The 17,291-nt window shown below is 40.9% G+C and overlaps 1 pseudogene; it reads left to right on the top strand.

The window, feature by feature from the left end:
* Positions 1-17,291, top strand: part of LOC135515695 (semaphorin-3ab-like) — a 64,298-nt pseudogene that overhangs the window by 26,831 nt on the left and 20,176 nt on the right.

A 17,291-nucleotide genomic window follows, 5' to 3' on the forward strand; every position in this document is an offset into this window, starting at 1 on the left:
TTGAGCAGCAACCCTTTGTTATTCGAGACCCACTCCTGCTCCTCTCTCCATCTCTCTGGAGTCCATTACTGTGATTTCCTCCCTCCATCCCTTTCTCTCCATCTCACTGTCTCTTTTTCTAGACAGGCCTGTTTATAATTCCATCAGTCCACCTGGAACAGGTTACAGGAGAGTTAAGAGTCTTTTTATCTGATTCTGACAGCTGTCACAGACGTGGAGATTGATGTGAACAAGAAGCACTGAGGCACTGGAGAAACTGCAAAGGCGATTAAAGTGCTGAAATAAACACACACACACACACACACACACACACACACACACACACACACACACACACACACACACACACACACACACACACACACACACACACACACACACACACACACACACACACACACACACTATGCATTGCAGAGGCTATTTAAATATAAGAGAATTACGTATTTTTTTGGGGCCCTTGGCACGGATGTGTTTTCCCTATTCAGATCTTTGATAATGCAGAGAAAGATAAGTGGAAAAGCGGTGATTTAGCAAATCTAATGCAATTACCCAGATGTGCACTGCAAGTCCCCTTGGTCTGACAGAACAGCTCAGCTGATCCTGAAGAGAGATACGCTATGAATAGAAGGATGTGTGTGTGTGTGCCCACGTGATGTGTGTGTGTGTGTGTGTGTGTGTGTGTGTGTGTGTGTGTGTGTGTGTGTGTGTGTGTGTGTGTGTGTGTGTGTGTGTGTGTGTGTGTGTGTGTGTGTGTGTGTGTGTGTGTGTCCGCATGGTGAGTCTGTGTGTGTTTGTTAACCTGCTGTTTGTGGTGTTTTTCTAGTGTCATGAGCATACCATGTGTGGGTGGGTACACATGTTCTAGCACCTACCTGCATTCTGGTACCTGCACTTCACTTCTTTGACTTGTTGTACTCCTCAGCTTTCATGCCTGTGGATGATTATTCCAGCTCTTATTATGAGTCCGGCCCCAGCACACAATCTGTTTTTATAATTTAGGGGACACCGGCGGAACACACACACACAATCTGTTTTTATAATTAAGGGGACACCGGCTGGACACACACACACAATCTGTTTTTATAATTCAGGGGACACCGGCGGGACACACACACAAATCTGTTTTTATAATTCAGGGGACACTGGCTGGAAGGACACACACACACAAAATCTGTTTTTATAATTCAGGGGACACTGGAAGGACACACACACACAATCTGTTTTTATTATTCAGGGGACACCGGTGGGACACACACACACACGATCTGTTTTTATAATTCAGGGGACACTGGCGGGACACACACACACAAATCTGTTTTTAAAATTCAGGGGACACTGGAAGGACACACACACACGAATGTGACAGATGGTAAGACCATAAGGACAACCATCTTTAATTGAAAGTCTTAAATGATTCTCCAAAGGGCCTCAGGAGTGCTCTGGTTATTTAACTTTCAGTAATGTAAAGCTAAGCTTATACAGGGGGTTCCCAAATGTTTTTGAACCTGGGTCCACCTTAAGATTTGGGGGGAATTAATTTTGACCCAGCAAGTGAATAAGACTAGGCCCAATGTTGCTAGCTCGGAGTTATTGTAAATTGGTAGTGACTTACACTGTATTTTCTTTAAAGCTATCTGTCTCTCTTACATCATGGTTCAAAACTCACTTCCCTCCAGCTAAACAAGTTAGCAAGCTACGTGCAACACAGCATACTCATCCAGGTTCTGACCCTTTGGTGCAATGGCAAATGTGTTGGACTATCGTTTGCATGAACCTGGGTTCAATCCCTGGTTAGACTACCCCCTGAATGGACCCCAGAATATTATTGTGCACTCCTTCTCTCTTGTTTTACATGATGACTCCCTTTCTCTGTTCATATGACACATTCTCTCCTCTGTTCCTTAGTATACCACTCCCTCACTTTTAAATGATTTTATTTTAATTTCATCTTTATTTAACTAGGCAAGACAGTTATAAGAACAAATTCTTATTTACAATGACGGCCTACCGAAAGGAAAAAGGCCTGCGTGGACGGGGCCTGGGATTAAAACAAATAAATACATGTAAAAAATACATATACATATATAGAAATATAGGACAAAACACACATCACAACAAGAGAGACAACACTGCATAAAGAGAGACCTAAAGACAACAACATAACAAGGCAGCAACACATGACAACACAGCATGGTAGCAACACAACATGACAACAACATGGTAGCAACACAACATGGTAGCAGCACAAAACGTGGTACAAACATTATTGGGCTCAGACAACAGCACAAAGGGCAAAAAGGTAGAGACAACAATACATCACACAAAGCAGCCACAACTGTCAGTAAGAGTGTCCATTATTGAATCTTCGAATGAAGAGATTGAGATGAAACTCAATGATGTTGTTGTTTATAATCTCTCTCAATGACACATTCTCTCCAGTTCCGTATGATAACACTCCCTCTCTCCTCCTCTCCATAGATCGCATGGCCAGCCACGCCCTCAAAGCGTGACGAGTGCAAGTGGGCGGGGAAAGACCTCGGGGTAAGTTCTGCGAGTCACCTTATAACCACTTATGTCACTCTTATGTAGCCTGACACAATAGGTGGATACATGTGGTGTATGTTACCTGCAGGCTATACTTTAACTTGTCAGCACACAGCTTATGCAGGGGAATGTAACTAGCATGTCTGACATGCTGTTAGCGTGTTACCATTAGCAACCTACGTAATTAGCATGTCTGACATGCTGTTAGCGTGTTATCATAAGTATCCTATGTAACTAGCATGTCTGACAAGCTGTTAGCGTGTTACCATTAGTAACCTACATAACTAGCATGTCTGACAAGCTGTTAGCGTGTTACCATTAGTAACCTACGTAACTAGCATGTCTGACATGCTGTTAGTGTGTTATCATGTCTGAACAGCATGTCTGACATTAGTTAGTGTTACCATTAGGAACCCATGTAACTAGCATGTGTTAGTGTGTTACCATGAACCCATGCTAGCATGTCTGACATGTGTTAGTGTGTTACCATTAGGAACCCATGTAACTAGCATTGTTAGTGTGTTACCATTAGGAACAACCTGTTAGTGTGTTACCATTAGTAAACTAGCATGTCTGTTACCATTAGGAACCCATGTAACTGTTGTTAGTCTGACATGTTTACCATTAGGAACCCATGTAACTAGTAATGTTGTTAGTGTGTTACCATTAGCATGTCTAGACATGCTGTTACCATTAGTGTGTAACTAGCCTGACATGTTGTTAGTGTGGAACCCATGTAACTAGCATGTCTGACATGCTGTTAGTGTGTTACCATTAGGAACCCATGTAACTAGCATGTCTGACATGCTGTTAGTGTGTTACCATTAGGAACCCATGTAACTAGCATGTCTGACATGTTGTTAGTGTGACCATTAGGAACCCATGTAACTAGCATAGCTGTTAGTGTTAGTGTGTTACCATTAGGAACCCATGTAACTAGCATGTCTGACATGTTGTTAGTGTGTTACCATTAGGAACCCATGTAACTAGCATGTCTGACATGTTGTTAGTGTGTTACCATTAGGAACCCATGTAACTAGCATGTCTGACATGTTGTTAGCATGTCTGACATGTTGTTACCATTAGGAACCCATGTAACTAGCATGTCTGACATGTTGTTAGTGTGTTACCATTAGGAACCCATGTAACTAGCATGTCTGACATGTTGTTAGTGTGTTACCATTAGGAACCCATGTAACTAGCATGTCTGACATGTTGTTAGTGTGTTACCATTAGGAACCCATGTACATGTTGTTAGTGTGTTACCATTAGGAACCCATGTAACTAGCATGTCTGACATGCCCATGTTAGTGTGTTACCATTAGGAACCCATGTAACTAGCATGTCTGACATGTTGTTACATTAGGAACCCATGTTATGTTGTTAGTGTACCATTAGGAACCCAACTAGCATGTCTGACCATGTAACTAGCATGTCTGACATGTTGTTAGTGTGTTACCATTAGGAACCCATGTAACTAGCATGTCTGACATGTTGTTAGTGTGTTACCATTAGGAACCCATGTAACTAGCATGTCTGACATGTTGTTAGTGTGTTACCATTAGGAACCCATGTAACTAGCATGTCCATTAGACATGTAACTGTTAGTGTGTTACCATTAGGAACCCATGTAACTAGCTTGTCAGACATGTTGTTAGTGTGTTACCATTAGGAACCCATGTAACTAGCTCATCTGACATGTTGTTAGTGTGTTACCTGCAACATTAATTAAACCTATAATAACCTAACATTAATAAATAATAACCATTAATAACCTGCAACATTAATAATAATATTTTTCCACGTCGTGTCGTCAGATGGAAACATTTAGAAGATGTTTGTTGTGGAAATGATGTGGAAGCGACATTATAGCAACATTGATCCAAACTAGCATAGCTGTCGTTGCTAGTAGTTTCCATGACCTTGTGGTCCCCTGGAAGTGTTCCTTCCCCGCTGTGTGTGTTTGTTGGTTCTGTTGGCACGCCGGCAAGAACGCAGTACATCACATCACTCTGTTTATTTATCTACCAATGTTCTGCATGCACAGCTGAACTCAGTGTGTGTGTCTGTGTGTGTTTGAGAGAGAGATGAAGTGAGTGTGTGTGGGTGTGCTGTCTGATTGTGTGCGTTATCGCAGAGAGAGAGAGAGAGAGAGAGAGAGAGAGAGAGAGAGAGAGAGTGTGTGTTTGTATGTATCAGATTGTGTGTTATCTCATGTGGGGTTTACACACAACCCTCGTGTTGTATCTGCTTCTAATTTCATGGCTGAGTGCACATGCAGTGGGGGGAGGGGGCTCTAGGATTATGTGGGATTACGTAGTTCAGTCCATAAATCACAGAGGTTCCACTAGGGTCATAGTCTGTGGCAGGTTTTTGGGTTATAAACATAGCACTGCCCTAACACAGATACATCCAGACATTCCTGCTGTACACATGACCAGATACACACACGTGTACTCTATAACACACACACACACAGATGCATGCGCGCATTCACACACACATTGATGAGGCATTTGCATGCTGTAAAAATGTTTACTCTAGAAAATGAGGCAATGAAAGCTGCGTTTTTGTGGGCACGAATGCTTGATTAGGACATTACAAAAGCATTCCTAGCTCCTAAGTGGTGAATTTCTCCACTCAATTTAGAGCCCTGGAACAAATGCAACAGTACAGCACTCTCTGCCCAAATGTCTTACTGGTGATTCACTGGGCTTTGTACAAGATGACTCAGTAGGTTGGGTATGATTCAGTCAGGAACGTGACTCATTTGATTCAGTTATGGATTATCGCCCAATCCCTTAGCCCATGTGGACTCGTGAAGATCTGAGAGAGTTGATTATAGCGATGGGGGATCGATACAGTTACATATCGTTATATTATTGTTGGACGATATTATATTGATATTTGAACTCAGTTGCCAGAGAGGAGGAAATTGCTCAGAGATTTCATCATGAGGCCAAGGGTGACTTTAAAACAGTTTGAGTTTAATAGGAGAAAACTGAGGATGGATCAATAACATTGTAGTTACTCCACAATACTAAGATAATTGACAGAGTGAAAACAAGGAAGCCTGTACAGAATAAAAATATTCCAAAACATGCATCCTGTTTGCAACAAGGCACTAAAGTAAAGCAATTCACTTTTTGTAAACGGAATGCAGCTAAGCACAGGTAAAATCCCAGAAGAAAACTTGGTTCTGTCTGGGAGATGAATTCATTTTTCAGCAGGACAATAACCTAACACACAAGGCCAAATGTTCCTGAGTGGTCGAGATACAGTTTTGACTTAAATCTACTTGAAAATCAAAGGCAAGACCTGAACATGGTTGTCTAGCAATGATCAACAACCAATTTGACAGAGCTTGAAGAATTTTGAAAAAGATAATGGGCAAATCTTGCACAATCCAGGAGTAGACAGCTCTTAGAGACTTACCAAGATAGATTCACAGCTGTACTGAATGCTAAAGGTGCTTCTACAAAGTATTGACTCAGGGAGGAAATACTTATGTAAATGAGATATTTCTTAATTTTATTTTCAATACATTTGCAAAAAAAAAAAAGTTTTTACTTGGGGTTCATTATGTGGTATTGTGTCAATTTAATCCATTTTGAATTCAGGCTATTACACATTAAAATGTGGAATAAGTCAAGGGGTATAAATACTTTCTGAAGGCAAAATGTTTCGATCAAATAAAATCAAAGTATTGAATCGCAATACATATAGAAGCGCAGTACATTTAGAATCACAATACATATATAATCACACTACATATAGAATAACAATACATATATAATCACACTACATATAGAATCACAATAAATATAGAATGACACTACATGTAGAATCACACTACATATAGAATCACACTACATATAGAATCACTATACATATAGAATGACACTACATATAGAATCACACTATACATACAGAATCACACTACATATAGAATCACACTACATATAGAATCACACTACATATAGAATCACACTACATATAGAATCACTATACATATAGAATGACACTACATATAGAATCACACTACATATAGAATGACACTACATATAGAATGACACTACATATAGAATCACTATACATATAGAATGACACTACATATAGAATCAAACTACATATAGAATCACACTACATATAGAATGACACTACATATAGAATGACACTACATATAGAATCACACTACATATAGAATCACACTACATATAGAATCACACTACATATAGAATCACGCTACATATAGAATCACACTACATATAGAATCACACTACATATAGAATCACTATACATATAGAATCACACTACATATAGAATCACACACCTAAATCATATAGATTCACTATACATATAGAATCAAACTACATATAGAATCACTACATATAGAATGACACTACATATAGAATGACACTACATATAGAATGACATACATATATAGTTGATCTGCAGACTACATATAGAATCACACTATATATAGACATCATATACATATAGAATGACACTACATATAGAATCACACTACATATAGAATCACACTACATATAGAATGACACTACATATAGAATCACTACTAATAGAATTCCCACATATAGAATGACACTACATATAGAATCACAGTACATACATTTTTCACCCTAAAATCAAACATATAGAATCAAATGTCTATAGAATCACACTACATATAGAATGACACTACATATAGAATGACACTACATATAGAATGACACTACATATAGAATCACACTACATATAGAATCACACGCATACATACACACGAATGACACATACATACACAGAATCACACTACATATAGAATGCACACTACACACAAAATGACACTACATATAGAAATTAGTCTAATGACCATGACACTACAATAAAATCACTGCTAAGATGATTAATAGAATCACTATACATAGGAAGAATTGCACTTCCCTGTTGACACTACATATAGAATCAGGGACTACATATAGAATCACACTCATTAAGAAGACTTTCACACATAACACTACATATAGAATGACACTACATATAGAACACACTAAATATTGAATGGAGCATATATAGGTTCATAAATACATATACCTGTTGAATGACACTACATATAGAACTCATGGGTAGAATGACACTACATATAGACACTACATATAGAATCACTATACATATAGAATGACACTACATATAGAATGACACACTATATAGAATCACTATACATATAGAATGACACTACATATAGAATGACACTACATATAGAATCACACTACATATAGAATGAATCACATCCTACCTGTTGTTGTGACATATAGAATGACCTGTTGTTGTGACTATGGGTTACATATAGAATCACACTACATATAGAATCACACTACATATAGAATCACACTACATATAGAATCACACTACATATAGAATGACACTACATATAGAATCACACTATGGGTAGTGATAATATCCTATAACCTGTTGTTGTGACTATACATATAGAATCACACTATCATATAGAATCACACTACATATAGAATGACTATGGGTTATGATAATATCACTGGGATACATATAGAATCACTACTACATATAGAATCACACTACATATAGAATGTGACTATGACACTACATATAGAATGACACTACATATAGAATGACACTACATATAGAATCACACTACATATAGAATCATATAGAATCTATACATATAGAATGACACTACATATAGAATCACACTACATATAGAATCACACTACATATAGAATGACATTACATATAGAATCATATAGAATCACACTACATATAGAATGACACTACATATAGAATCACTAAAATATCCTGGGGTGACACTGTATATAGAATCACTATGGGTTAGTGATAATATACATATAGAATCACACTACATATAGAATGACTATGGGTACATATAGAATGACACTACATATAGAATGACTATGGGTTAGTGATAATATCCTGACACTACATATAGAATGACTATGGGTACATATAGAATCACTATACATAATAGAATGACACTACATATAGAATCACACTACATATAGAATGTTGTAGTGACTACATATAGAATGACACTACATATAGAATGACACTACATATAGAATCACACTACATATAGAATACTATAATATAGAATGACACTACATATAGAATCGCACTATGGGTTACTATAATATCCTGAATCACACCTGTTGTTGTGACTATATAGATTAGTGATAATATCCTGGGGTGACACTACATATAGAATGACACTACATATAGAATCACACTAATATCCTGAATCACACTATATGGGTTACTGATAGAATCCACTACATATAGAATGACTATGGGTATACTATCAACCTGTACTATGGGTTACTGAATATCCTGGGGTGACCTGTTGTTGTGACTATAGTGATAATATAGAATGACACTACATATAGAATCACACTACATATAGAATCACTATACATATAGAATGACACTACATATAGAATGATCACTGTTGTGGTGACATATTGAATACACTACATATAGACCTCACACTACATATAGAATGACACCTGTTGTTGTGACATGGGTTAGAATCACACTACATATAGAATGACACTACATATAGAATGACACTACATATAGAATCACACTACATATAGAATCACACTACATATAGAATGACACTACATATAGAATGACACTACATATAGAACCACACTACATATAATTTCAGCACCTAAATCTTGTGATCATATCATATTGTGAGGTCCTTGGCAATTCCCAGCCCTAACAGACAAGGGATGCAGAACATGTTGAATGGTTCAACACAGTGCAGAGTGAGAAATGATTCTCATTTAGTTCAGAAGTTATAGTTGTATCTGCAGACTGTTGCATGTTAGGTTCACTGTGTGCTCTCCAAACACAGTCAACCATCTCCCTTAAACAAAGCTGCCTACTAATTCCCCTCCGTTCAAGGGAAAGTAATCAGTTCTTCCCAATAATGACCCTTCTCTCCCCAGAGGATGCAGTGGTATTCAGGTAACAACAGTTTGTGTGTAGAGAAGTCATTTTTCACCCTGAAAATTGCAGAGTAGCATTTCTGACTAGGCTGAGTAAATGTCTGTCAGTGGTTTAACCTGTTGTTGTGACACACACACATGGGTTAATCTGAAATATCACTGGGGTGACCTGTTGTTGTGACTATGGGTTAGTGATAATATCCTGGGGTGACCTGTTTTTGTGACTATGGGTTAGTGATAATATCCACACACTGATAATATCCTGGGGTGACACACACCTGTTGTTGTGACTATGGGTTAGTGATAATATCCTGGGGTGACCTGTTGTTGTGACTATGGGTTACTGATAATATCCTGGGGTGACCTGTTGTTGTGACTATGAATTAGTGATACTATCCTGGGATAACCTGTTGTTGTGACTATGGGTTACTGGTTATATCCTGGGGTGACCTGTTGTTGTGACTATGGGTTAGTGATAATATCCTGGGGTGACCTGTTGTTGTGACTATGGGTTACTGATAATATCCTGGGGTGACCTGTTGTTGTGACTATGGGTTAGTGATAATATCCTGGTTTAACCTGTTGTTGTGACTATGGGTTACTGATAATATCCTGGTTTAATGGGGTGACCTGTTGTTGTGACTATGGATTAGTGATAATGACCATGGGGTGACCTGTTGTTGTGACTATGGGTTAGTGATAAACATCTCTGGGGTGACCTGTTGTTGTGACTATGGGTTACTGATTAATATCCTGGGGTATTAGCCTGACCTGTTGTTGTGACTATGGGTTAGTGATAGACATATCCTGGTTTAACCCTGTTGTTGTGACTATGGGTTGTTAGGAGCCCATAAGGTAATCACTGATATTGGGGTGAAGAAGACTTTGTGACTATGGGTTAGTGATAATATCCTGGTTTAACCTGTTGTTGTGACTATGGGTTAGTGATAATATCCTGGGGTGACCTACTATGGGTTGTGACTACCTGGTTAGTGGTTAGTGATATCCTGGGGTGACCAGTTAGTAATGTGACTATGAATTAATATCCTGGTTAATGATAATATCCTGGTTTAACCTGGGGTGACCTGTTGTTGTGACTATGGGTGATAATATACTGATAATATCCTGGGGTGACCTGTTGTTGTTGTGACTATGGGTTACTGATAATATCCTGGGGTGACCTGTTGTTGTGACTATGGGTTACTGATAATATCCTGGGGTGACCTACTATGGGTTATCCCTGGGGTGACCTGTTGTTGTGACTATGGGTTAATATCCTGATAATATCCTGGGGTGACCTGTTGTTGTGACTATGGGTTAGATGATAATATCCTGGGGTGACCTGTTGTTGTGACTATGGGTTACTGATAATATCCTGGGGTGACCTGTTGTTGTGACTATGGGTTACTGATAATATCCTGTTGTTGTGTGACCTATCCTGTGACCTGTTGTGACTATGGGTTAGTGATAATATCCTGGGGTGACCTGTTGTTGTGACTATGGGTTAGTGATAATATCCTGGGGTGACCTTGTTGTGACTATGGGTTACTGATAATATCTATGGTGACTATGTTAGATAATATCCTGGGGTGATAATATCCTGGGGTGACCTGTTGTTGTGACTATGGGTTAGTGATAATATCCTGGGGTGACCTGTTGTTGTGACTATGGGTTAGTGATAATATCCTGGGGTGACCTGTTGTTGTGACTATGGGTTATCCTGGGGTGATAATATCCTGGGGTGACCTGTTGTTGTGACTATGGGTTAGTGATAATATCCTGGGGTGACCTGTTGTTGTGACTATGGGTTAGTGATAATATCCTGGGGTGACCTGTTGTTGTGACTATGGGTTAGTGATAATATCCTGGGGTGACCTGTTGTTGTGACTATGGGTTACTGATAATATCCTGGGGTGACCTGTTGTTAATATCCTGTGACTATGGATTAGTGATAATATCCTGGGGTGACCTGTTGTTGTGACTATGGGTTAGTGATAATATCCTGGGGTGACCTGTTGTTGTGACTATGGGTTACTGATAATATCCTGGGTTGACAGTAAAGTTTAACTCAAGGTTGATATCCTTCAAACCTGTCCAGTTAGATATCAATGACTTATAGCAGCCTTTACACAACATGGCTAGTTATTCCCGATCTGGCATTTCATTTTGACAGAGGAAGACCTTATGGTGGAAACAGGTTCCACACTATGTTCGTGTAACTTTTGAGTGATTTATTCCATGAATGGTTTATTTTCTATTTTCTCTTATCTGTTGAACTTTTAGCCTTTAAAATAATATTTTTGCCCCTTCCACTGTCCTGGCTTACTTATTAGCGAAGCAAGGAAATACATTTAATGTCTCATTGCTGTGAGGGACAGGGAAGCCTGAGTAGCTAGCGTCCCTGAGACTAGATGTGGCTCTGTGCAGACGGAACATAAACCTTAGGTTTAGGATTTTTATTGACACAGAAGGTCCGGATTTATTTTCTTAATGACCCGGGAAAGAGATGCATGTGTGTGTGTGTATTAACCTGGAATGGGCTTTGTGTCTGTGTGTGTCTGTGTGTGTGTGTGTGTCAGTCAACTAAAGGTGTGTATTCCTCATCAATGAATCGTGCCTTCATCTTTTTAGCATGTGTGTACCCTACTGAACCCTGTAGAAGACTTACCAGAGGGCTAGAACATGAACTAATCCCATTAATTAGGGTTAGCATAAACAGTCTCCCAGCACTGGGACTATCCACATGTGCTGAGGCTGGGAGTCCAAATACCTTCAGTAAATTCAACCAGATGGATCACTACAGATCTGACGTGAATACACACACATTGACGGACAACGGACGGACACACGCACAAACGCCTACGGATGGACAGGTGGACGGACACACACACACACACACACACACACACACACACACACACACACACACACACACACACACACACACACACACACACACACACACACACACACACACACACACACACACACACACACACACACACACACACACTCACGGACAGGGACACACATGGAAACACACACGGACGGACGGGTCATTAGAGATCTGATGTGAACATGGGATGCATCCCAAATGGCACCATATGACCTCTGGGTCTACCTATGGGCCCTGGTCAAACAGAGTGTACTGTAGAGGGAACGGGGAGCATTTAGGACACAGTCATGGCCTGATTTAGCTTACAGGTGGCATTTCCTTCAGCAAAACTGAACGCCACTTCATTTCACAAGCAATTTACCACAGCAACGGGACCTGGAAACTCCTACTTCAGATTGCAGGAGCTTTCCAGTAGCGCCAACCACCAAGTCTTATTTATGCCTGGAGTGATCAAATCTGAAGTTGTTTTAGGTTGCACCTACAGCACTTTAAGACAGCTGGAGCGTGCAGACATATTGTCCTCACTATGTCCTGTAGTTACCTCTGTATTCTGGAGCTACTTTGGTAGGCAGAATGTGGTAGCTCAGCTCAGCTGATCAAGATAACTGCAGATAAGGTACTTAAAATAACGATTGAACTGCAATCAGCAAAACTGGACAAACTTTCGAAGTAGTTACTAGCATATTAACTGAATCGTTGCTTAATTTGCTTAGTTGTAGCTGTATATAATTACACAGATACAATAAATGCTAGATGCTATGTGGACCCTTAAAGATGGACTCGGCAGTACGGGGAAACAGCGCCACTGGCCCCACCACCAACGTTGTTGTTGTTTTTGTTGCTGAGCTGAGGAGCGGCATGCAGCGAGGAAAAACAAATAGCAGTACATACTGTGCTCTTCTGTTTCCAGTAACTTCTTTGTTGTTGTAATATCTCAAACAGACATGGCTGTTACATCATTAAGGATTCCAGCTTTAACATGTGAGTGTTGTTTGTTTGAGAGTTTGAAACTGATCAAGTGTTTAAAAAAAAAGTGTATTAACCTTTATTTAACTAGGCAAGTCAGTTAACAACAAATTCTTATTTACTAACCCAGGGTTTGGCCGGGTTAGAGTCCCTATGAGACTCCCATTCACGGTCAGTTGTGACACAGACTGGAATCAAACCAGGGTCTGTAGTGACACCTCTAGCACTGAGATGCAGTGCCGTAGACCGCTGTGCCACTCGGGAGCCCAAGTTGATGAGATGTTGATGAGGTGTTTGTCTCTCGTCTCCTGTCAGAAAGAGTGTTCCAACTTCATCCGAGTGCTCCAACCCTACAACTCCACCCACCTGTATATCTGTGGTACAGGGGCCTTCCACCCCATCTGTGCCTACCTGGAGATGGGCAAACGGGCAGAGGTAAGGGACACACACACACACACACACACACACACACACACACACACACACACACACACACACACACACACACACACACACACACACACACACACACCACCCCCTCTAACCTCCAATAGAACCTAAATTGCACCAAGACAAGGGACTAGATCATTATTTTCTGTTGTGACTATTTCCCACTCATTCAGTGTTTCTAATCAATGATTTCATTTGTGCAAAGTGGGGGGAAGCTCATTACACAGGCCCACATGAACAAGCGGAAATCGTTCTCCCACACAACAGTTTAATCAATCATCTTGATAAGCAGATACAGCTTAATCAATGATCCCACACAGTGTAACTGTTCAACTGTGGAAAGGGGGGAATTCACTATCTTGTCCTGCATTAATATAATGGGTTGTGTGTGTGTGTGTGTGTGTGTGTGTGTGTGTGTGTGTGTGTGTGTGTGTGTGTGTGTGTGTGTGTGTGTGTGTGTGTGTGTGTGTGTGTGTGTGTGTGTGTGTATACCATGGTGCTATTTACATAGATTGACGGGGTCTGTCAGTCATTAATATACATCTACAAGGGTCAATAAGGTACAGCTCTACTCCACAGTACGTGTTTCAGGTCTCTAATGACACACTGTTACCCATCAAGTGCACTAATTTGACACACTATTCCCCATTTAGTGAACTTCTTGCAAACCATATTCCTTCAGTAGTGCACTAATATGACACTATTCCTTACATAGTGAGCAACTTTTGTGTCATTTGCGTGTTGTTTTGGAATGTTCTCGACGGGTTTCCTACGGGCTATTCTTGAACACTGATCTTTCCCTTCAGGACAATGTCTTTCGACTGGAGTCGTCCCACTTCGAGAACGGCCGGGGGAAAAGCCCCTACGACCCCAAGATGCTCTCTGCGTCCATCATGTTAGGTGAGTCCGACTCTAATCCCACTTGTGATTGGTTGGAGTTTGTCAGTGGACTTCCTGACACTTAACATCTCTAATCTCATTGGCTGCTTGTTGCTGACCCTGGTTTCTGGTTGGCAGATGGGGAGCTGTACTCTGGCACGTCGGCAGACTTCATGGGAAGGGACTTTGCCATCTTCCGCACCCTCGGGGAGCATCATCCTATCAGGACTGAGCAACATGACTCTAGATGGCTCAATGGTACAACGCAGTGATTTAATATCTTCTTTATTTATTCTTAATTATACAGCTCGATCACATTAAAGCAAAAAGCTATTTTCCAAGGGAGAAATCAAATAAGACACTTCTGATTAAATTGTATTTGCAGAGGTATAACTAATTGAAATGAACCAGAGGAAACCGTTGATGATATGACACAGTAGGCAACAACCTTTATTGGCTGAAATTATATGAATCAGACCTTTTTATTGGTCGATAGGAGAAGGGGCTCTTGATAGTATAGTATAGACATGAGACACTTAATCCTTTAAAGCGCATCAAAGGAACCCTCTCATTGGTCAATTGGCGAGAGGACGCCATTCATTGGTTTAAATAGCTGTCGGACAGAGCTTAGTCCTATCTATAAGCCGTGAGTGTCTCTGATGATTCCCATTCAAAGACAGACATAAATATCAGATCCCATTCATAAAGTCAGTGTGTGTATGAATGTGTGTGGCTGCTGGTGCTGGTGAGATTATCCAGGGGTGGGAAGGAGAGGAGCCCTCACTCTGTCAGTCTGCCTGCATAGCCAAGGATTTAATGGCTGCCGCACAAAAGGTCAATTTATGTTTTTTCCCCCCGCCGTCCATATTCTTTCCCATGGAGTTAATCCCCTCAGCTGTTTTCCGGCAGCGACGTCAAATTTCAACCCACCACCACCCCTTTACAGCCCCACCTCCCATTCACAGAACAGTGAACCCCCCAAACCCACTCCATGGTGATGAATGCCGTGACATATTCAGAAAGAGCGATTTACCCAAAAGGTAATCTTCTCACCTTAATCCTCCTGTTGTCTGTTGGCTTCTCCATCCACTGGCTCCGGATAAATCCTCTCTGGTTATTGTAATTTGGGGATTACCAGAATGGATTCTTTTCTACTCTCGACTCTAGACTAGTATGAATGGCAAGCATGGCGTTCCTACTTCAGAGAGAATCCTTAATGGCTATGTGAATAGGTATGCACTTCAGAAGGCTTCAGACCCAAGGTTGGCCAGACAGACTGTGGCAGACATTTATTTACACATCCTCCCGATCTGTTAACACTCCTAACTCGGGTTTATAGTTAAGCCCACGACCAATGAAGTGGCCTTTGTCCGACATTAAATGTATTGAATGGCATGAGTGCAGCCGTTGTGGTGTGTGTGTGTGTTTGGGGGGGGGTTGTGTGTGTGTGTGCATCCGTCTGCTCGCGCACTGTGCATTTATTAAATGGCTGTGTGTGTGCGTGTGTGTGTGTACTTGCATATCTGTGTTTGGGACTCTCACCCACATGGAGACAGTATAAATCTGGCAGCGTAAAGGTCCTGCTTTGGCCAGGGGTCTCCCTTTTCACGGCCATATCCTGTATTGTGTGAGTGTGTGTGTATATACAGTTGTGGCCAAATATATTCGCACCCTTGTGCGTGTGTGTGTCAGTGTGCGTGTGTGTCAGTGTGTGTGTGTGTGTGGAGCTTACTGCCACCATAACACTGCCCCGCTTGTTGCTCTCTCTCTAACTTAGTTGGGTTGGCGAAACGCCATCTCTCCTTTCCCGTGCCGACGCCTCCATGACTGACTGCTCCCAGATCAGTTTTCCGTAAAGAGCTCTATCCCTCTAGCTGGGGATATTCAAGCCCTAGGCTCTTGGCTCAAGTCATTTAGGAGTTTGATTTCCTCGCACTCCGAAATCTGCAAATGATGTATTAGGGTTGTGCCCCAATTGGCACCCTATTCCCTATGTAGAAGTGCACTATATAGGGAATAGGGTGCCATTTGTTACACATTCTGAAGTGCATATTACATAGAATAAGAGTCATATGTGTTTGTTTGGAGGTGTCTTCTAAAAAGGGGTTTTGGAGGACTGGGGGATGGAGGTGTCTTCTAATAGGGGTTATGGAGGACTGGAGGATGGAGGTGTCTTCTAATAGGGGTTATGGAGGACTGGAGGATGGAGGTGTCTTCTAATAGGAGTTATGGAGGACTGGAGGTTGGAGGTGTCTTCTAATAGGGGTTATGGAGGACTGGAGGTTGGAGGTGTCTTCTAATAGGGGTTATGGAGGACTGGAGGATAGAGGTGTCTTCCAATAGGGGTTATGGAGGACTGGAGGATGGAGGTGTCTTCTAATAGGGGTTAAGGAGGACTGGAGGATGGAGGTGTCTTCTAATAGGGGTTATGGAGGACTGGAGGATGGAGGTGTCTTCTAATAGGGGTTATGGAGGACTGGAGGTTGGAGGTGTCTTCAAATAGGGGTTATGGAGGACTGGAGGATGGAGGTGTCTTCTAATAGGGG

Source organism: Oncorhynchus masou, chromosome 27, assembly GCF_036934945.1.
Source record: "Oncorhynchus masou masou isolate Uvic2021 chromosome 27, UVic_Omas_1.1, whole genome shotgun sequence".
NCBI lineage: Eukaryota > Metazoa > Chordata > Actinopteri > Salmoniformes > Salmonidae > Oncorhynchus > Oncorhynchus masou.